The sequence below is a fragment of the Oryctolagus cuniculus genome, chromosome 16 (genome assembly GCF_051225735.1).
Source record: "Oryctolagus cuniculus isolate XC-2025 breed Fujian yellow rabbit chromosome 16, ASM5122573v1, whole genome shotgun sequence".
In the NCBI taxonomy this organism is placed as follows: domain Eukaryota; kingdom Metazoa; phylum Chordata; class Mammalia; order Lagomorpha; family Leporidae; genus Oryctolagus; species Oryctolagus cuniculus.
The window spans coordinates 75,367,948-75,390,607 of NC_142882.1; the positions used below are offsets into that span (position 1 = coordinate 75,367,948).

The window sequence follows — 22,660 nt, forward strand, 5'->3', positions numbered from 1 at the left end:
AATGACCTTTTGTATTAAATTAAATTATAACCAGATATGACTTGAGGTAGAGAAGCCCATTTTACGGGATTTAGATACTGTTCAAGAGAAAAGTTCTCATTTCATCAGTATTTATTTGCTTTCCCTTCATTTTTTCACAATGAGTTGGAAGAACCCTGGAGAGGTCAGACTTCTCTGAGCCTGTTTCCTCACTCGCAAGATCTAAACAAGGGGTCTGAAGTCCCAGTGAGCTGGAAGTTTGTCTATAACTCTCTCAATTATTCTATTTCGTATTCAGAAGCATATTTCAAAAGCCAGCAGCAGTTCTGACTTCTCCCCAGAGCTGCAAAGCACAGACTCTGTTTTTGATTAGGTTTTGCTATATTTTGTGTGCCTAAAGCCTAGCAGTTTGTGGTGTGAGACTAGGAAAACAATGGATAATTCAATTGTAATCTTCTGCTCTCATAAATAACTTGTACAGTCTTTATAACTGGACTAGTAAGTAACGCTCTCAGAGCCTTTTCTCCACAGCTAACGAGGTTACACCTATCACTTGCAGTGGAGAATAAGAGACACCATATTTGCATAAATCCTAAGGATATGAATTATCATCCAAGATGTTTTATTCTGTCCCAGTTTTCCATACTATCATATATCATTGGAAATAATGAGTTCAAAGTCAATGTTCAGTATTATACACTTCATGGAAATCATTTTAAGTGAAGTACTGAAGGGAGTAAGTTTTTAAAATGTAGGGTTTTTTTTTTTTTAGTTGGCCAAGGAATCCAAGTGGGGAAAAATTCCATTATAAGACACTTGCTGTTTGAAATCTCTATACTGTTAGTCTAAAACCAGCAAGGAGAATGTATAATGTCCACTAAATTAATTGTTTTTATTTTATTGTGCACTATTTTCAGCATAACTATATTTGAGATATGTCTCACATGCCCTGATAATATTACATACAATCTATAGTGCATATTTTTCTTTTTTAAAAAAACTAGAAGATAGCGCTTTGGATGTTTTCATCATAAGGAAGAAAGAAATTTTAAATGTTTGAGGAGATATGTAGATATACATACCATGACTGGTCATTACACAATGTATGCAAGTATTGAAATACTACAAGGTAACCCACAAATACATAGAATTCTTAAATATGTTAAAAATTTTGAATAAAAAGTAATTGTTACAAGGAAATGTGTTGATGATTTTTTTAAAGATTTATTTGCGTATTTTTTTAACTTTTATTTAATGAATATAAATTTCCAAAGTACCGCTTATAGATTACAATGGCTTCCCCCCCATAACATCCCTCCCACCCGCAACCCTCCCCTTTCCCACTCCCTCTCCCCTTCCATTCACATCAAGATTCATTTTCGATTCTCTTTATCTACAGAAGATCAGTTTAGCATACATTAAGTAAAGATTTCAACAGTTTGCTCCCACACAGAAACATAAAGTGAAAAATACTGTTTGAGTACTAGTTGTAGCATTAAATCTCAATGTACAGCACACTAAGGACAAAGATCCTACATGAGGAGTAAGTGCACAGTGACTCCTGTTGTTGACTTAACCAATTGACACTCTTGTTTATGGCATCAGTAATCACCCTAGGCTCTTGTCATGAGCTGCCAAGGCTATGAAAGCCCCCTGAGTTCACCAACTCTGATCATATTTAGACAGGGCCATGGTCAAAGTGGAAGTTCTGTCCTCCCTTCAGAGAAAGGTACCTCCTTCTTTGATGACCAGTTCTTTCCACTGGGATCTCACTCGCGGACATCTTTCATTTAGGCTTTTTTTTTTTTGCCAGAGTGTCTTGGCTTTCCATGCCTGAAATACTCTCATGGGCTTTTCAGCCGGATCCGCATGCCTTTAGGGCTGATTCTGAGGCCAGAGTGCTGTTTAGGACATCTGTCATTCTATGAGTCTGCTGTGTATCTCACTTCCCATGTTGGATCATTCTCTCCCTTTTTGATTCTATCAGCTAGTATTTGCAGACACTATTCTTGTTTATGTGATCCCTTTGACTCTTAGTCCTTTCATTATGATCAATTGTGAACAGAAATTGATCACTGGGACTAGTGAGATGGCATTGGTACATGCCACCTTGATGGGATTGAATTGGATTCCCCTGGTATGTTTCTAACTCTACCTTTTGATGTAAGTCAGCTTGAGCATGTCTCGAATTGCACATCTCTTCCCTCTCTTATTCCCACTCTTATATTTAACAGCGATCACTTTTCAGTTAAGTTTCAGCACTTAAGAATAATTGTGTATTGATTACAGTATTCAACCAAAAGTATTAAGTAGAACAAACAAAAAAAAATACTAAGAGGGATAACATATTAAGCTGCTCATCAACAGTCAGGGTGAGGGCTGATCAAGTCACCGTTTCTCATAGTGTTCATTTCACTTTAACAGGTTTACTTTTTGGTGCTCAGTTAGTTGTCACCTATCTGGGAGAACAAGTGGTATTTGTCTCTTTGGGATTGGCTTATTTGCGTATTAATTTATTTGAAAGCAGAGAAACAGGGCAAGAAAGAGAAATCTTCCATCCACTGGTTCACTCCCTCAAAATGGCCACAATGGCAGGGTCTGGTCCAGGCCAAAGCCAGAAACCCAGAACCCCCTCTAGCGGTATCCTCTGTGGGTAGCAGGCACTCAGGTACTTGGGCCATCTTCCATTGCTTTCCAAGGAGCATTAGCAGGGAGCAGGATTGGAAATGGAGTACTGGGGACTCCAACCACACTCCAGTATGGGATGCCAGAATTGCTAGTCGCAGCTTAACGTCCTGCACAACAATGCTGAGCCCTGATGACAAATTTAACCAGCTGCCCTAAGCACTCACTGGCATGAATATGTTAATGTTGTACTGCGTCTTCTTTACCACTCATGTTATTGCCTTCTTTTTTATAGAAAGCTTTTATTTAATAAATATAAATTTTGAAAATACAGCCTTTGGATTATAGCGGTTCTTCCCCCCATACCTGCCCTCACACCCCCATTCCTGTCCCACCTCCTACTCCCTCTCCATCCTATTCTTCATTAAGATTCATTTTTAATTACCTTCATATACAGAAGATCAACTCTATACTAAGTAAAGATTTCAACAGTTTGCACCCACACAGACACACAAAGTATAAAGTACTGTTTGAAGAATAGTTTTACCGTTAATTCTCATTGTCACTGCCTTTTGGCAACTGTGGGCTATGAACCTCTTTCTAAGAAAAGACACTATGTTGACATTAGAAATTAAGCAGCCAAATTGTGACAGTTCTCTGTCTGGCAAGATCCAACATGAGGTCTCTTGTTGGAGGAAAGGAAAGGGGGAGGGGAAAGTAGGAGCAGGTGGCTGGATTGCTGCTCAAACATCCCCGCACAGTTAGAGCAGCGTTTCATTATAAATTATCAGTCTGTGTTACTAGTTAGCATCTTCAATATTTCTTTCTTCTCATCTCCAGGTTCTCATTCTCAATGCGATAAATAGGTGTTGAATACCCACTTTATGTCAAGTACTGTGCTAAGCTTTGGGAATATCATAGCAGGCAAACTGGAAGGAGCCCTATTCTCATAGTTCCTATATGGAGAAAAGACAGAAATTTAAATCCTGGAATCACACAATTGCATTTAAAATTTCATTAGCTTGCCAAGAACACTATATTGAACAAAGAAAACTAAGGAAGCAGGGTTTTAGAATATATCAGTTTATGTAACACAACACACTCTGTGCATGTTTTACATGGATATCCACAGGATTTTACTGATAGTTCTGCTCTAAATTATTTAATTGCAAAGTGAATTTGCCATTGCTGGAAGAATTCACCGGCTTTAGACAACAAAGCAAAATAATGATTAGTCAAGTGACCTTTGCCCAAGATTTCAGATCCATTAAGTAGTAATGTGTGGCACCATCTAATTAACACTCTGAAATGAAAACTTCTAATGAGCATCAGGTATAATAGACTAGGAAATGTTAAACTCTGCCAGGCGTTTTATGGTACCTACAGGGCAATTACTGAGATGTCTCATTTTCCTCCCCACAAGCTTGTTTAATATAAAGTATTATCTGTTGCCAAAGAGGCCTTTATCTAAATTCATTTGCTTGCAGTGGGCAGTATGGGCCAATTGTTTTTGTTGGGACAGCTTCCTTCTCTCTGCATGTCAGGAGATTAAAAAGGTAAATGAGTTGCTGATAGGACATTGGCAAACTTAGAAGATATTGGTAGGACTTCCTGTGTTGCAAGGGGAAAACCACTGTGTTTGGACAAGAGGTCCAAACTAAATTATCAGGACTTCTTGTACATAAATATGGAGCAGGTAGAGTTTTTATATTCATTATAAATTCTTTCTTGGTCTAAGATTCCAGCAGATTAAATACTCCGATCACAAATGCCCAACCCCTCGCCTTTGTTCTCAAACTTGAGCATCTATTGCAATCACCAGCAGGGCTCCTTAACCAGATCGCTGCCTTCCCCTCCAGCCCCCACCCTCTGCCCCTGCCCCTGATACGATGGGTGTGGGTGTGGCTTGAGGATTTGCAGCTCTAGCGGTGCCCAGGTGATGGGTTGCTGGCCCCTGAGCTGCACTTGCCACGCCTTTGCAGGTCCCAACTTCTACTGAGACAAGAAAGTGGAAAAGAACGAGACCAGAAAACGCAGATGAAGCTTCCCAAGAACGGTTATTCCAAGCATCCAAGGTTAAGCAGGAACTATAAAGAATGCTGCCAGACCTCCTGTCTGTAAACTCAACTCCAATTCCACTTCGCACGAGAAACATTTTCCCACCACTCCACCCACGGCGCCGGCTGCTGAAGAACTGTATCATTCCTTGTTCATCCCTTGCTCTGCTGCACCCTAAGTGCTTGCCTATTTTTATTTTTTTTCTTTTTTAAACACTATAATCACAAGTAATAAAAAGATAAACATAGCTAAGATATAGGTCCATGTCTTATGTATCTTTAAGCATCAATCGATTCTTCCTTTTTCCCCTCCTCCTGTTGTGCCTTCCCTGAGAACATCCTCAGCTGGTGGAGTTAATGACCACCGTGGTGCAATCTCAGAAGCACATTAAAATGCCATGAAAACTTCAACTCTGCCCAGCCTCCACACCTCCGCCCCCATTCTCCACCCACGTGCTGTCATTAGTTAAAAGCTATCACTGGGAGATGATGATGGTGCTGAGAGCAGCGGGGTTTCAAACATCCAGATCACCTGGGGAGCTTTTTAAATGCCGGTTGCCCACGTCTGACTCTGAAAGCTCTGAGGCTGATGCCCCGTGCAGACAAGGCTGCGAACTGGAGGAAGAGGGAAGGATATCTCAGACTCAAAGAGAACCTAGTGTAGGTCAGTAAGACCTGGATGTCGCCGTGGTGACCGTCTGCAGTCCGCAGTCCTAGAGCCAGGCTGTGGCTTGTCTGTGAGTCTGCCATTGTGCAGACATCCATGTCCTGTGTATTTATGATTTGACTTCTTTTTTAGGTTCATTTCCCACCCAGTTTGTACTTCTCATTCTTTCAGAAATGTCTCCAGTATCAAAATTGACCCCACTTATTTTTCAGATGCAGGATTCTGCTGTTGCTTCATGCAACGTTCTACCCTCATTAAATGGGGACTGCCTGTGATAACGTAGTTCCAAAGGACATAGTAAGGAAAGAATCGAAATAAGTAACTGTGGTGGAAAAATCTAACCAACTCTGCCTCAGCCAGGTGATCAAGGTTAACTTACTCATAATAAATACCTACCCTGATATGATATGACATGACATGACATGACAAGAATGCCACACTACCTCCCTGATTTTCCTCTGCAAATTCCATAAAAACCCAGTCTAATCATGGGGAAAAAAGATATACCAATTGGGTGACACTTTGTTAAATATACAACTAGTACTTTTCATCCCTTCAAAGGGCATCAAAACCAAGTAAAACCAGAAAGATGACAGCCAAGAAATACCCCAGGAGACATTAATGGTTAAATACAGTATGATATCCAGGACGAGATCTTAAACAGAAAAAGGGTATTAGACAAAAACTAAGGAAGTCTGAGTTGAATACAGGCTTTAGTTAATAATATTGTCTCTATATTGGATCATTCATTGTGACAAATGGAAGATATTAATATAGGAAATTAAGTATAGGTATATATGGCAATTTTCTGTACAATCTTTGCAGCACATCTGCAAACCGAAAGCTATTTTAAGATACAAATTTCATTTAAAAGCTTTGATGCAGTTTTGAAAGTCATGTAATGCTACCATTTTTAAGGGTAAATGTTTCCATTTAATTTCAGGCCAGTACTATTACGCGACCATTCTCAAATATGAAGTTTATTACAATCACCAGCAGTGTTTGTTAACCAGATTGCTGGGTCCCCACCCACTCCCAGAGGTCCTGATTTAACGGGCCTGGGGTGAGGCCTAAGGATCTGCATCTCTAACAAGTTCTGCTGGCCCACAAACCAAACCCACAGCCACAACAGCACACACAGTAAGCCTTGGGCTTCAAAAACAAGCCTTGGATTTCAAAAGCAAAGCTTCATTCCTCCATCTTCATCAATGAATAAGGTAATCGGGCTTTATTTTAATGTGTTTCCTCCTATGGTAACCAAAGAACTGATGCTGTAATAACTAGTATATAAGAATTTTATCATAATTACAGTTGATTTTTTATTACCCTCTGCACATTTTTAGCAGACAGTAAATGCTGCTGTTAATATCTGGTTTGGTTTCCAGAAAGGTTATTTATGACAGGTATGTGGGAACCATCAAATGAAATGTAGCTCCACCTGCAAATCAACAAGAATTCAATCAAAATCATAGAGGAAATTTGGAATTTGCCATGGGGTTTCTCTTCTGAAGAATGCATGCCCTTAAAGTAGAAATAAAGGAAGTCCATGTTTGGATGTTTTTGCCTGCAGTTTTTGTTTCTTGAGAGGAATTCAGAAAGAGGTGGGTGGGATGGCTTATCAGTTTGACAGACATGGAAAGTTCACAGCTAAGAGCAGAATTTGCCTCATTAGTGATTGGGCTTGTGTTGGAGCCAAGGTGCATACTGTGGGACAAAGCTAGCATGAAGCCGGAGCTATCCTCATTTGAAGCGTCTTCCAGAGCTATCTAAAGACTTAGAGGGGAATTGTATCTTCCATATAATTTTTAAAAATGGATTATAGAGCTGGGGAGGGGAGATAGTTTCAAAGGGGAATGTATTGTATTAAATTTGAAAATCTGGGTTATTCACATGGAAAATTAAATCAATCTGGAAAAGGTAGGTCATTGAAAACCTTTGATGGGTCAGCAACTGTGTTCAACTTCATTTCATTTTAAGTCTTTACTAAAAGGTTTTTGAAATTCAGTGAAGCTTAGTGACTTTAGTCATTAGAAGGCAGAGCCCAGGACCCACTTGTTATTGGGTTAATCCACAGCACCTGCAAAACCATCTAAGCTGTTTGAAGCCCACAGTGCAGGTGCTAGCCCTTACTCCCCAAACCGAGGCAATAGATGGCTACCACTCCATTTGTTTGCACCTAGGGGGTTGTTGCCAATTTCTGTGATAATTATTGAACTGATCCTTTGCACTCCAGCCTGCCAGGGCTGCTCATGCCACAGGAAGGTTCAGATGACCCCAGCTACCTCTGTAGGATGTGTGTTTTCCTCCCAAATGACCCCAGCTACCTCTGTAGGATGTGTGGTTTCCTCCCAAGAACTGCAGTGCAGGGGTGAGACGGGAGCAGCCTGCACTGTGGGGGTGGACTTGCTCAGCTCATTCACCCCTGAGATGAAGGGAGACACGGGGAAGAAATGAAGCGGCAATAGGGGAAAAAATAGCAACTGACAGAGGGACTGACAGCGAGGATTGTCAAGAATCCTCCCCCAGCCCTTCAGACTCAGGTTTATTTAATGATAACACGGAAGGCAGTGGAGAAATACACCCATCGTTCAGCAGCTTCTCCTTCACCCGGAATTCTTCCTGTCTTGGTGAGCGCTCGGGATTCAACTCTCCCTCTTTTCCCTCTCCCGGTGTTCTCTGCTCCTGTTCCTTCTTTTCACATCGGGTGACACAGTCCCAGGCTAAGAGAGTGACAGCATAATACAGTGCATCTGGTTAGTGACTTCTTTCCCTCACGTGCTCATTTCTGCCTGGGATGAATGATTCCGATGCATTTTTGCTTTGTAACTTTCTTCGGTTCCTTGTGAGTTGTCTTTTTTTTTTATATGATGTGCACTTTTGCTTGTCTACCCCTTTGTGCTCCCCCTCATGACACTGATCAATGCAGATGTAGCATTTAACTGTTGCCTGGGGACCCTGGTGCACCCCTCCGCCCCACTCCCACTCACCCCCACTTTGCTTCCTTTCTAATTCTCTTCCTACGCTGTCTACTTTTCATTACAGCATAGAGCTGTTGTCTTTACCTGGTATCGTGTAGTCACATTTCCCACTTGGTTCGCTTTACATTCATTTTTTAGGGTGTGTTGATTGCTATGAAGTAGGAATATGACAATGATAAATGCTACCTCTCAGGAAACCGAGGTGACAACATGAAAGCTCAAAGGGAATTCTTTGCAGATCTGTTAAATGACCAACACACGATAAATTGTTCTGATAGAGTAAATGTTTGCACTTGGAATCAAAAACAAGCAAAAAGATTCTTCATCCCACTTTTTCATTAACTAGCTTGTCCTACCCTTTTTGAAATTTGATGGTTTTTCCTCTGAACAATGGAAATGGTACCAGTCCTGTTCTTGTCCTGAGATTCCTCTGTTCTTGTCCGGAGACCCAAAGAGACAGTGCATGGTGAAACAACTTGTAAATGGCTAGTGCTTCCATCAGTGCAAGCTACAGGTGGAAACCTGATTCCTCATTCATGGAGAGCTAGCTAGCACACCTTTGAACAGGGTCTGGTGTCCTGGCATTTTTCATGGCACCTGCTTTCTCCACTGCTGTGATACCAGGATATCCAGCTGTGTCTCTGAGCGTGCACACACACTGGGGTCTCCCTCTCCTGGGGGAGATTCCACAGCAGTGAGCAGACTCCTCAGAACTCTCTTCATGTCTCCATACGGGCACAGGCTTTGGGCCCAGACACACCTGGGCTTGAAGCCCAACTCACTCTAGCTGTGTGTTCTTGGGCAAGTTTCCCAACTTCTCAACACTGGCCCTCTCTCATCTGCAAAACTGGGGCAATTATTCCATTAGGGTTCTTGTGGCCAAGTCCTCATAATTGTCCCATAGTCCTAACAGTGAACAAACAATAACAATGTTGATGCATTAAATACATAGCAACAAGAAGGCAAATAACACTGACAACATTGGCAGGGGATAAGATGGGCAGGCAGGCAGAGAGCTGCTTGCTATAGATCTTGTTCCATTGATCAGAGAAGGTGTTACAGCTTCAGAGCCCTCACTGTCTTGGGCTAACTATCTGGCCCCCTGCCCAAAGATGGACGCTGCTGAGCCTCCAGCTTATGGTACCTGCTTGAAGATGGCAGGAAAGACGCATCTCATGGCATCAAACAGTCCTGGGGTGTGGAGATGGTTCATTGTCTCTCTGCAGAGGGGACTGTGTAAGCTCCGCTAATGCCGACGATTGCCGTCAGCATAGAAAGCTCTAAGCCTGCTTTGTCATAGCAGAGTGGAGCTGTGAATTCTCACTCCGTGAAACAAAGAAAGGGTTGAGGTGACAATTGCAGAGGCGCTGAGCTCTGCTGTGTTCTGAATCGACAGGGACTGAAGGCCAAATGACGGAAATCGTCTTAGGGGGAGACTGATAGTGCCAGATAATCCTCTTTGAGTCTTGCTCTGTCAGTTTTAGACAAATTAGCAAGTTCAAACAGATGGCAAGGGTGCCTGTCTTTCCAACCATGGAGCCTCTCGGGCTCAGTGTGATACCTTTAACTGCTTGCCTGATCAAAATGCCTGAGAGTCATGTCCATGCCTCCAGGTCCCATTGAAAGGAAATGGAAGTATATCCTCTGGTGCCTGCCAATCTTACCCATCAAACGCCATGCTTGACTGACAGGTGACATTCTCCTTCACAATGAGTAGGAAGTCAAGAACTAGCCTTTGGTCCTTGTAGGAAATGTGAAGAGACCAAGTCTTTTTAAAAAGAAGCAATTTTTCTAAATGAGAAAGCCTGCTGATGATTCTGTCTTCTCAGTTTCTTGTGTTTCTGGAACACTCAGTGTCACATACCTTCTGACACTTCAGACTTGCTGATGATGTAGGTATCCTATGATGCCTCTGCCTTGGGTCCCTCCTCGGCTGAGGTTACAGAAAGAAAACGTGCAGAATTGAGTTCCTTTCTGGAAACCTTGGCTCTTACTGCTGGTAACTGGATGACTGAGACATACGCTTGGGTTTATCCATTATCTCATTATTTCTTCTTTGGATATCAGCCAATTTATGATTGCTTGTCTCAGGAATACAGGGCTTGGATTTCTATGCTGACAAGAATAAAGTGAGCTGGGCAATGAGACTTGTGAGTTGAAAGAAGAAGAAAACCTCCTTTTTTGGGTGTTAAATTCTTGCCAGTATACTAGTCAACATAATGGCTTGACCTTCCTTGCACTTAGGTTGTACAACACAGGCTAAAAATAAAAAAAAAGAAAGAAGAACTAGTTAAATCTCAAATTAGTACTTTTGTAGAGCTCTCTTTGGTCCAAACATGGTTGATTGGCCCTGCTAAAAATCCAGACAGCCTCTCTGGGTATTTGCATCCCCAGGTGATCCCATGTTCTTTAAGATGTCTCCATTTCTTTCTATCTTCCACTTGAATTACATTCTTTTTTAAAAATTTATATTTATTTTATTTGAAAGGCAAGAGACAGACTTACATATATTTTTTACCTGCTAGTTCACTCCCCAAATGCCCACAATGGCCAGGCTGGGCCAGGCTGAAGCCAGAAGTTGGGATCTCCATCCAGGTTTCCCACATGGTTGGCAGGGACCCATGTACTTGAGTCATTGCTGCTGCCTCCCACGGTGCTCATTAAGGAAGCTGGAATTGAGGGTGGGGCTGGTACTCAAACCCAGACACTCTGATCTGGGCTTCCAGAGTTCTGCGTGACATCCTAATCAGTACACCTGATGCCCACCTGTCCACTGCGTTTCTTGACAGACAAATTACTTTGTTACTTTACCTTAATTTCTTTTATTTCAATCATGTATCTTACTGTATTTCTTCTTCCTGTTGCTTCTCTAAAATAGTAAGAATAAATAAATGATAGCCCATGGACCAAATCTGGCCTGACACTCCTTCCTACTTATTCATTCCAACGTTGCCTGTGTCTTGTTTTCACAACACAGTAGTAGAGATGACTAGTTGGAACAGAGAGCATGTGGTTGGCAAAGCTTAAAATATTTACCATCTGGCCCCTGTCAGAATCACTGTGCCAAGCCCTGCTCTCATGAGGTAGCACTCCCAGTCCAGCTCCCCTGACTGCTCTGTTACTGTTTCCGTCAATCCCTGCTCTTCTATTCATGTTCTTCTTCTCCAGTCAATCATCTTCCAGTGTTCAATCTATTTGATTCTATTAAAAATGATTCAATTCATCATTGGGAACATAAAAATTCCCAGTGAAACAGGGCTTGCAGAGTAAAGAATCACAGCAGGGTGTCCCTAAGGGCCTCTCCTCCTATCCACATGTTCAGCTGTCCCCTCCCTCAAGCCCAGCTGGACAGTTTTCCAACCCCACCATGCGTTCTCATGCCAGTCACCAGGAAGGGACTCTTCCCACCTACCCAGTGGCTGCCATAACCCTGTCTTTCAAAACTGAGCTGAAATAACACCTTTTTCTACTCAAAATATTTTATTTCCCCAGATCTAATCTCTCTCTCCTTCCAAACGCAGCTACCTCCAACTATTTTGTTGATACCTCTTAAATGATATTTATCACCATCTACTTTATATTTCAGTGTCTGTTCCCTCTTCCCTGACCTCACTGTACCAATGGCAGAATCTTGGCCCTGTCTACCTTTGATGTCTTTATAGCCCCGGAAGTTATTCAGCGCCTATTCAAAGATTTAGATGTGGTTTGTCTCCCTAAGGGCTCCTATGCTAGAAGCTCAGTCTCCAGCAGTGTTAGGATGGTGGAACCTTTGAAAGATGGGACTCTGGGAAACGAAAGAGTTATGGGGACCCACCCTTCATGAATAGAGCAGTTCTGTTCTTGGGACTAAGCCAGGTCTCATGGGGTTGAATGTCTTCCCATAAGACCAAGTCTGGGTTATTGTAAAAGAGCAAGCTGGCCCCTCTCTGGTCTCTGGCTTCCAATCTCACTAAATGACATCTCCCTTTTGCATGAGGTCCTGTGGTGTTATGCAGTTCACCATGTTGTGACATAGCCACAAGGCCCTTAGCAGAGGTCGAACAGGGAGAGTTGCCTAATCTTAGACTTTCAGCCTCTGAGACTGTGGGCTAAATAAACCTCTTTTCTTTAGACATTACCCAGCATCAGGTATTTTATTATAGCAGCACACAATGGACTGAGACACTAAATTCCATTGAATTGATTTGAATGTCCTCTATCAGGAATGTGAAGTCCTTATAGATAAAGGGTTTGGGAGTTTCCTAAGCCATTTTCCCTGACATAATATGTATGAGAAGCTGAGGAGTGTATGCCTTAGGTTTTGTCTGTTGGATATCAGGTCAGCTTTTTAAAATTTCATTCCCCATTTATGGCATTTAAAAAATACACATTAGCCTTTCTTGCTTTTTCATAAGTCGGTCCTGTTATTTCATAAATCTGTGTTTTCCATGGAAATGCCAAGGTGGTAACATACAACTGAACATTTTTACAACTGAGGCGCTTTAAGACAAAATTTGCATGACAATGTCTATGGAATTTCATTTATCCTTCCTGGTGAGTGCATCCATTTAAATTTTGAATTGATAATGAGCACTGCCTTTTCAAGGGAATTAGTTGGAGAAAATACAAATGCATTTCAAGATTTCTTTCTATGATTTCAGAGAGATGGTTATAAATGCCCTGTAGAAATTATTCCTGAAATCATATTTGTATGAAATGTAGCTCATCAGCTTAAGTCTTTTCTGAAATCTAGCTTTTTGCCATTGGGTTGTTAAGTAATTTAATTCCTCTTAATGGGTCAGCTTTAGCCTAGGAGGTAGAGATATGGTGCTCAGAGGCAAAGTCTCCAGTCAAACAGGCCAGCACACTCCTGTTTCATGGCTACAGCCCGCAGCCATCTCCCCAACCAGCTGTCTGGAAACAGGGGCAGTGCGCAACAAGGAAAACTGCTCAGTAGTGTGGCTGGGTCTTTATAAACTATGTTTTTGGGGAAAAATGCATAGGTGTATTTATCATTGCCTACATTAAAGAAGATAGAAGACAAAGATATGGTATCTTAAGAGAAATATGTGTCAAATCCTATCTGTGTGTGTGTCAGTTGGTCCTTTTCTCCTGGATTCTTTGTTTTCCTGGTTTACAATATGCTGTCAGATCATATAAGTATGGTTAAATCAGTCTAGATCATTTAACCAAGAGAAAGGTAGAAGCACCAGGGCTCAGAGTGAACATTTTTTCAACCTTAATAGGCATCTAGTCAATAAACAGTGTTATAAGTACTACATGGACATCAGGTCCTAGTGTCAAACCAGAAGCAACCCATTAATGAACTCTCCCTTTTAAACCATAGTTCACTTGATCCCGGGTCACAGAGCTGGTAACAACACAGGACTTAAACCTTTGATATCTTTCCTCCAAGTCCAGTGCTCTCCCTATTGTGCTGCGTAATTCTTCATTCTCCTATCATTTGAGACTTAGTGTCCCATTCAAATGAATTCCAACCCACAAATTGAAGTCATGACTCTACCATGCTTCCACAGAATCTTCCTTTAAATATCTATTAAACATACTGAAATCATCATCACTCTTGGATATTTACTCAATACCCTCAATCCAAAATAGCTGACATTTACAGAGTGCTGACTATGGGACAGGAAACCCTGTTCTGAGGTCTTATGCATACTAAGTCATTTAATCCTCACAAAAGCCAATGCCATAGCCATTGTTATTATTTCTGTCTTATAATGGAAGAAGATGTGTCAGACTCTGTCAGTCTGACTATGAGTCACTGCTCTGAACACTGGACCCACACTCTCTTGCCCCTGAAGCAATAGCAGGTGCACTTATTTCATCAGGATCCATATAGAATTGTGTGGGCTAATCTCACACACTACTTGGCTACAGATTTTTCTCTATCAGATCCCAGTGACCAATGTATGAAAGCTTAAAAGCAATGTGAAGCTACTAGTACAAGAAGATTCAAGAATCTGGAGTATGTCTTTGCAGTCTGTCAATCAGAACTCTCAGAGAGTTTACCTGCTTCACAGTTATCTCTGTCTGAACTGACTAGGGTCAAATGAATGATCTGGGCATTTAGGATACATTAGATGTCTCTGAATAATATTGCCATGACCTAAACCAGTAAGTTGCTTGGACACCAGAAAGGTGATTTTTGGTAGTTTTTTTTTTAACCTGGTGGTATAGTTCTAGCTAGGGCAAGGTGTCTGACCATGGAGACAGATGCTGTGTGGGAGTCTGTAAGTGAAATGATGTGTAGGCTGGGAGAGACAGCAGGAGTGTAAATGGCAGAAGCAGGTTACACACTTTCCAGTGGTTGTGATAGAACCCAAGGCCCCCACCTGTAGTGAGTGGTTGTCAGCATAACCCTGGGGCAGAACCCCCTAAGCAAGGAGGATGTGGTGGTGTGCCTGGCAGCTAGGCTCATACTGTGAGAGCTGGGCATTTCACAGAGGTTGATAAACTGTTTTAATTTTCACTGAATTACTTCTGTTTATTAATTCCTAAATCAAGCTGGATTTGTGTGTTCTGTTTATCGTCTGAATATGTATGTTTCAAGACCCATTCAAGTAAATATCCTGCACTACCATCCTTCCTGGGAAACAAATATAATCTTATTTGGATGCATGTTTTGCTTCCATTCCATTTGTTTATAAATCTGCTTGTTAGTGTTTTTGCCAGGCCAGTTGCTTGCAGAAATCCCCACTGGGCTGTGCTCATCCTAAGTGTTTTCCCTTTCTTCCACCTCCCACAAACCCCAAATTTCTCAATTGAAAGAAACTTTAATGATGATTTCCAGTGTGGAGGGGATTGAAGTCTCCAAATGATGAACTGTCAGACAGGAAACAGCTTCAGAGATCACCTTCTCATGTCAAAGCTGCTGAGAATCTTAAGGAAATGGTCTATTTAGTGGTCAGCTGGCATAGCCCACCCTGGGGAAATAACTATGTTGCTTATGCTCTTAGTGTTCTCAGATTTATCATGAGAGCAGTCCTGCATATGTATGTGTATTGGGAGGGAGAAGGGAGAGTCAGAGAGAGAAGGCGAAAGAAAGGGAGAAAGAGAATGAGAATACATATTTGGGAAATTGTGGGGTTTGGGGCAGTTAGAATGGGGTTCCCAAGCTCACTTCTGAGAAAGCCATCTTTGTTGATTAGTCTTATAAGGCTACTTAGGTCAAAGGCTGTGCCTCAAGGTCTGTAATATGAAATGTTACTCAGATAAGAGACCCTAGTTGAGTTGCACAGCAAGAGAAGAGAAATAGATTTAAAAATCTAATGAGAGGAGTAGATCCTATAAGTGGAGGGCAATGGTGGGAGAAGGGGAGAGGTGAAAATCCATGAGAAGTGAAGAGGGAGGAGCCTGGGCCAAGAGAAGTCTCTAAGGACAATTCTACAAATACGTTTTATAAGGAAAATATCAACTACATGTGAAGAATAGCTTAATGTACCCCATTGGAAGCCATCACCTGGCTTCAGCCATTAATAGCACATAGTCAATATAAACTCCCAGCTATACTCACCATCCCAGATAGAAACATATTTTTAAAGCAAATCTCAAGCATCACATTTCACCCATATATATTTCAGTATGTATTTCTAAACTGAGACTTTTTTTTCCACAAAATCTCAACATCATCTAAACAAAAGAAACCTGAGAAATTCCTTATCAAATGCCAGCATTCAAATTGTCTTATGAATGTTAGAAAACATTTTATTTTATAATAGAGACATCTGCATAAATCGTAAGTTGATAGTTTGAAAAATATTCACAAACAAATGTGTCAGTGTAGCCAGGACCCTTATAAAGAGGTAGATTATCACTAGCACCTTGGAAGCTACCTGCTCCAGTGAGTATCCCACTCAAAGGTAACCATTAAATGGGTCTTGAATTTTATACAGGTAGGCTCATGTAATATACACTGTTTCACTGAACATTTTGTTGTGAGACACAAATTGGTAAAGTACATTTGAAAGAAGATCCATGTACTGTAATAATTTCATAGATTTCTTAAATTTCTCTTTGCTTACGTGTCTTCTCATTTTTTTTTCTTTTTAAACTTTCTGTTTCAAAGAAACTGAAACATCTGCCTGTTAGAGTTTTTTACATGCTAGAATTGACTGATTCCTTCCCTGGTATTGGAAATGTTTCTCTGTCTCTGTATTTTATGAAAACTGTGAATTAGAACCTGAGGCTTGATCAAAATCAGGTTTGATTTTGTTTTGTTTTGTTTTTTAACTGAGACTCTACAGAGGATTTTAAGAGTTCATTGCATCCACTTTACAAAATCATCAGTAACATTCACATTATTCTTTAATCTAGTGATCAAGTGGGCACTTTACTTAGGGGATGTCAAAAAAGAAAATTGAAATACTTAAAAGCTGATATCTGGAGTATGGGGATACATAAGAAGAGATTGGAAATATTTATCAGAACTTTATAGCAGAAATGAGTTCAAATGAAGAGGTTATATAGCAATAGAATTCTTTCATATGGTTATATCTTCTATAGGAAATATTAAAACATAAATACAAAGCCTGCATGCCTAACAAAGAAAGTTCTCTGGCTTGCTCTTCCTTGTACCACATTCCCAGAGTTGGGAGAGAGAATGGGCAGGCAGAGTGTGCTGGTCTGCCTGTCAGCACACTCTAATCTTCAAGGTGTGGTCCATGCAGGTTTCTGGTGTTCACTTGGTTCCTCAAGTTGGCTCTCATTGGAAGATTACACAGCTGGCATTCTCATCCACTTGACAGATACGTTTCAGCATTCTGTGATGGAGTCGTCTGCCTTTCTGAGATGTATGATTAATCTCCCAGGGTCTCACATCCTTGTACAATCAGATAAAAGCGTCTTTCTGAAACTCTGCCCTGAAGACCAAACTCTGAGCCATGGGTTCCAAAGCAAAGTGCCAATAGGCTGAAAGTTGCTTTGAAAATGTCAACCAGCCTTTCTCTGTTTTATCTCTACACTACAAGAAAGCCTTAAGTTCAGTCTACGAGTCATATGATAAAAGACACCATGGTTCCTGCCTGACTTCAAGGAGACATCACTGGTAGCATCCAAATGAAATATTAGTATAGCTTTTCCTAAACCAGAAACTTTGGACAAGAATCCACAAAAACAGCTCTTTGTTTCTGGGAACTTCTATAAAGAGGAAATGCCTGCTATGAATGTAGGCGAATAAGGTATTCAACTAAGTAAGGGAGTTTAAAATTTACATTTGCTTTCACTGTATTTTTCTCCACATTGTTTTGAGGGAAACCAGAGTCCTTAACTAGGGTGGCTCAGGGAGTTGATGCTGACATGAAAAGTCTCCAAAATTTTGTATGCATATACATATTTTCTGGGAAAATATCAAGAAATTTCCTCATATTTTCAAAGAAGTCCATGATTTTTTAAACAAAAGTTAAGAACACAGAAATTGCAAATGTCCTAGGCTAATACTATATAAAATGGGTATGGATGACAGAAGGTGACTCTGGATGAGGTGGAGAAATCAATGAATCCATATTTTTTCCAAGTTTCAGTCTACAAGAAGACTTGGATTAGAGCTGTAGATTCATAAACTTGACCTATAGGCTACTTGATAATGGGAATAGAGTAAGTGAACTCAACCTCACCTATAAAAATTATACCTTCAAGAACCTTCCTTCCAGCTTTCTTCCCAAATGATCACCAGATCCTGCTGCCTTGATGTGTTGGTGGACATCTTTCTCATCTCTTTTTATTAGGATGACAACCTGCATTCTTCTTGGAAGAGAAGACCATACATTGCCTCCCAACTGTAACAGTAGTGTATAAGAAATGGAACATAGAGAAAGACATCAAGAGCTCTACTGAAGGTAAGGATTTTGTGATAAAACTTAAAGACTAATTTAACATACAACAGGAGGAAAATTGATTAATATAATGGGAGGAAAGCAAAAGTTAGTTTTCTGATTTCTCTAGGTTTAGGTCCTAGTGATGTGTATTCATTGTCTGTTTTAACTAGCTGTGAAATCCCTCAACATCAGACCTACTCAGATGGGATCAGGGCTATGTCTGAAACAGAGTGCAAAGTAGTCACCCCTAGACTAGGTACAGTCCACAAACTTGATTAATACAGTGTTTTCATGTTTAATTAAAATTTTGAGAGCACATCAATTCAGTATATTCTGGATAATGGAAGAGATAATAGCATTGATAGGATGAAGTGTAATGAGAACAGGAAATGGCCCCACACTTTCCACAGGGCATGTGCAATCCAATGTACCCCAATCTCCATCATTCTCATCCAGCCCACATCTCTCATTTTGTGAGATTTAAATAAAAAATCTGGTACCATGGGGAACGCTGTGTGCTAAGCTTAGATTTTATTCTGAAAGCAATGGGGAGTCATTTTTATCCAATGAGTAGATAATAAAATATGGAATCTATACACAGTGGAATAATACTCAGCTACAAAGAAGAATGGAATCCTGCCATTTTCAAAATGGATGGAACTGCAGGACATTGTCGTGTGAAATATACCAGACAGAGAAAGACAAATAAAGCATGCCTTCTCTCCTGTATGAAAGCAAAAAAAAAAAAAATCGACCTGAATGTAGAATAGTGACTATTAGAGATTGGGGAGGGTGAGGGGGAGGGAGTAGGAAGTTGGATAATGGATACCAAAGCCCAGAAGGAAGGAATGCATTCTAGAGTCAGCGTCACAGTGGGGTGAGTTTACAATCTATTACATATATTGTGAAGAATTAGTGGAGAGGAGGTCTAATACATAGTGTCGTGGAGATGGAAATGCTGGCTACTATGATTTGACAAGTGTATATTACATACACATGCACTTAATATCTTGAAATACCACATTGTTCCACATAAATATGTGTTGATAAAAAATGTATAGCATCCTTGTATAATATAAAAAATTAAAACTGTGAAAATGGGATATTTTATTTGGAAAAAGCAGAAAAATCAGAATTGTGGCAAATGGACTAGAGGGAAGTAAAGCTGGAAGTAGGATAGATAACTGAGGAGACTGCTATAGTAAACCAGATAGAAAACCAAGAGAGCCTGAAGCAAGCCCACCTACTGGAGCTAGCTAGCTGGAGACAAAACTGAGAGCGGGTAAGCAGGTAGAAGGAGCAGGTCTTGGTACCAGATGGAGCATGAAGAAGCAACGGAGTTGAGTTCAGGCAGATTGGGATGAAACATGAGTGAGGTCACTCATCATCATAGGCAGCAGAAAGTGGGAAATGGCTTAAAGACATTAATACTCACACCTTCTGGCTTTGTAATTGGAAAACAAGACAATATTCCAAATGAATGTAGCCCAGGGGCAAGCCACAGCACTGATCTGCACCAGCACTCACGCTGGCCTGTGACCCCCTCACAGTCCACAAAAGGCAGAAGTGGCCAAGTTATCGTTTCTGTCTTAGTCCCTTTGAGTGGCTTTAGCAAAACGTCATAGACCATGTGTCTTAGAAACAACAGCTTTATTCCTCCCAGTTGCAGAGGCTGGAAGTCTGAAATCAAGCCACTGGCATGTCCAGTAGCTGGTGAGGGCCTGCTTCCTGCTTCGTATATGGCACCTTCCTCCCAATGAGCTCTTCAGGGATTCTTTTATAAGGACATTAACTCCGCCTAATTATCCGCCAAAGGCCCCAGCTCATATTGCCATCACATGGGTGGTCAGGAATGCAACATGTGAATTTTGTGGGGACACAAATGGTCGATCCAGAATAATTCCCTTCATTATCTTTCAAACTAAGAAATGTTCTGCTCTGGGGATCTTAGAGCAGGGGTTATCTAACAGAGGAGTGAGTCAGACTCAGACACGCTTTTGAAATCAGGGCCACTTAAACTGCAGCCCAGAACCCCTCTACACTGGCATTTGCAGAGCGGGCCTGGGTTAGTGTATCACCAAAGGGAGAGTGGGGATTTTCACTCCTGCACTTAACCCCAGTAACTCTTTATTCAACCTGCTATTTCCCTATGTTTATTGCTGTCTGGTTATCAGTACTGAGTGCTGATCATGGTCAGCTTAGGACACCTTCCTCCCCCCCACTTCAAACATTTTCATTTTCACTATGCTTCTCTTGTGTACTATTTATTCTGTTTGTGGAATAATACCTCCCCCCAAGAAAAGAATCAAATGTGTGCTTTTCCGTTTTTGTCATTGCACATCAATGAGTAATTGGATAAATGTTGCCGAAGAATCAGATCTGCAGAAGGGAAACCTATTGGTAAGATCAATTTCACACTGATCCTCTGGGAATTCTTCCAGGTGCATCTTTCCTGTGCTCCTCAATCAAAGCAGAAGAATTTGTAATAGAAGAAACACGACTCACTGCTAATACGATTTCAAACGGAATGGAAAAGGGAAAGAGAGTTCCTGTTTTATTTCAGTTCGGATACAGCTCCCAGAACATCTTCCTACCACTACTGATTATGGTATAGGTAGAGACACCTTGTGATGTTTCAATTCATGCTTAATACTTGGATTGAAAGCAGAAAGATGACAAAAGTACCTGCTGGCATGATGTCTTCATCCCTGAGAAAGCAAATCTTTGATGTATCACAAAATCATTGGTGACCACACAGCGGGTAATGTGATGGGTTTGCTTGTGGGTCCAGCTTATCCTAGATTAGAAAGAGTGCCTTAGTCAAGTAAAGAGAAAACTTGACTTTTGGTGTTCATCAGACTCTGACATATATTTGAGGCATTGTGTACTGAAACTTGTTTTCCACATCTTTTGGAGTGCTTATCTAGAAGAAAACAGCTAATCTACGAGTGCCTCCATACTTTTAATGGCATCATTAAAAGAGTTTATAGCTACAACTACTTGAAGGAAAAATACACAAATAGTCCTTCCAGATCTTCTAAAATGCTAACCCAAACACTCTTGACTTCTCTCTGGAGAAAGAAAAGTGATATTCATTCAGAATGGAGTTTTCTAGCTTCTGAAGGCGTAAACCTACTGAAACACTGGAGGATTCCTGGTTGATGGCTTCTTGCTCTCTGAAAGAATCTATACTGTCTGGGGCCAGTGCTGTGGCATAATGGGTAAAGCTGCTGCCTGCAGTGCCAGCATCCCATAGGAGCGCTGGTTCAAGACCCAGCTGATCCACTTCCGATACAGCTCTCTGCTATGGTCTGGCAAAGCAGTAGAAGTCTCTAGGCCCCTGCACCTGTGTGAGAGACCCAAAAGAAGCTCCTGGCTTCGGATTGGCACAGCTTTGACCATTGCGGCCATCTGGGGGGTGAACCAGTGGATGGAAGACCTCTCCTCTCTCTCTTTCTCTCTCTCTCTCTCTCTCTCTGCCTCTCCTTCTCTCTCTCTGTTTAACTCTATTAAATAAATAAATCTATTTTTTTAAAAAAAGAATATATGGTGTCTGTGAAGAGAGAAGTAAAGACCAGACTGAGCTCAATTTTTGTGCTTCCGAGAAAGGATGCCACAGTTACTGGTGAGTAGAAGAAATACTTTTGTTCCCTTGTGGGGAAAGAGGCTCTGGATATGAGAGGCATTGTGAGCACTCACTGCTGTCTGCTTTGATGTCCCATTGGACCTGGTACAATTCTCTCCTTTACATGGATGCGTTCTCTGCTGGGATGCATGATCTAAACAGAATGGTATGCCACTGTGGGGTAAGATTTTGTAGGGAAATAAAAAGTGAATTTGGGTTCATCCAGTATACCTTATTTGGCTTTTCAAAAATGTTTCTTATTTTAGCTGCCATATAAAAACTGTACAAGTTTATGGGGTACCCTGTGGTATTTCTATACAAGCATGTACTGCTTAATAGCCCATCAAGGTGAACGTATCTATCTCCTCAAACATTAACATTTCTTTGTGGTGAAGCCATTCAGAATTCGTTCTTGTAGCCTTTTTTTTTTTTTTTGTAGACAAATATATATTACATCAACACCTATAGTCATCTATAGAAAAGCAGAACTTTTTTCTCTTTTAGGACTACAATTTAGTGCCTATTAACATTTCATCATCCTCACCTGCCTCTATTCTCGCCAGCATATAGCAACCCCCATTATATTCTTAGCTCTCATTCAATCAGCATTTTTAGATTCCACATATGAGTGAGACCATATGGTTCCTGTCTCTGTGTGCTTGACTTACTCCACTGAACATAATACCTCTAGTTCGAAGATTTCAATGATGTTTAGCGCCAAATAGTATTCAATTATCTTTATGTACTATATTTTCTATTTCCATTCATCAGCTGATGGACATGTGGGTTGTTTCCATATCCTGGATAATGTGAACAGTGCTGCACTAAGCACACGAGTGCAAATCTCTCTTCAACAGAGATTCCTTGCTCTTGGATGGATACTCAAAGTTGAAATACTGGAACATATGTTTATT

The 22,660-nt window shown here is 40.9% G+C and overlaps 1 long non-coding RNA gene across 3 annotated transcripts in view; it reads left to right on the forward strand.

Annotated features, from left to right (window-relative positions):
* The first annotated feature begins 5,177 nt into the window (after positions 1–5,177).
* Positions 5,178–22,660, forward strand: part of LOC149121828 (uncharacterized) — a 44,650-nt gene continuing 27,167 nt past the window's right edge. The window contains exons 1-4 of one of the 3 annotated variants that reach the window (XR_016222745.1): positions 5,188–5,325; positions 6,272–6,545; positions 18,032–18,142; positions 20,563–20,971. This is a non-coding gene — a long non-coding RNA (uncharacterized LOC149121828). Of the gene's footprint in view, positions 5,326–6,271; positions 6,546–18,031; positions 18,143–20,562; positions 20,972–22,660 lie in introns of those variants that run through there. The other 2 variants (XR_016222746.1, XR_016222747.1) reach the window with 2 other exon arrangements.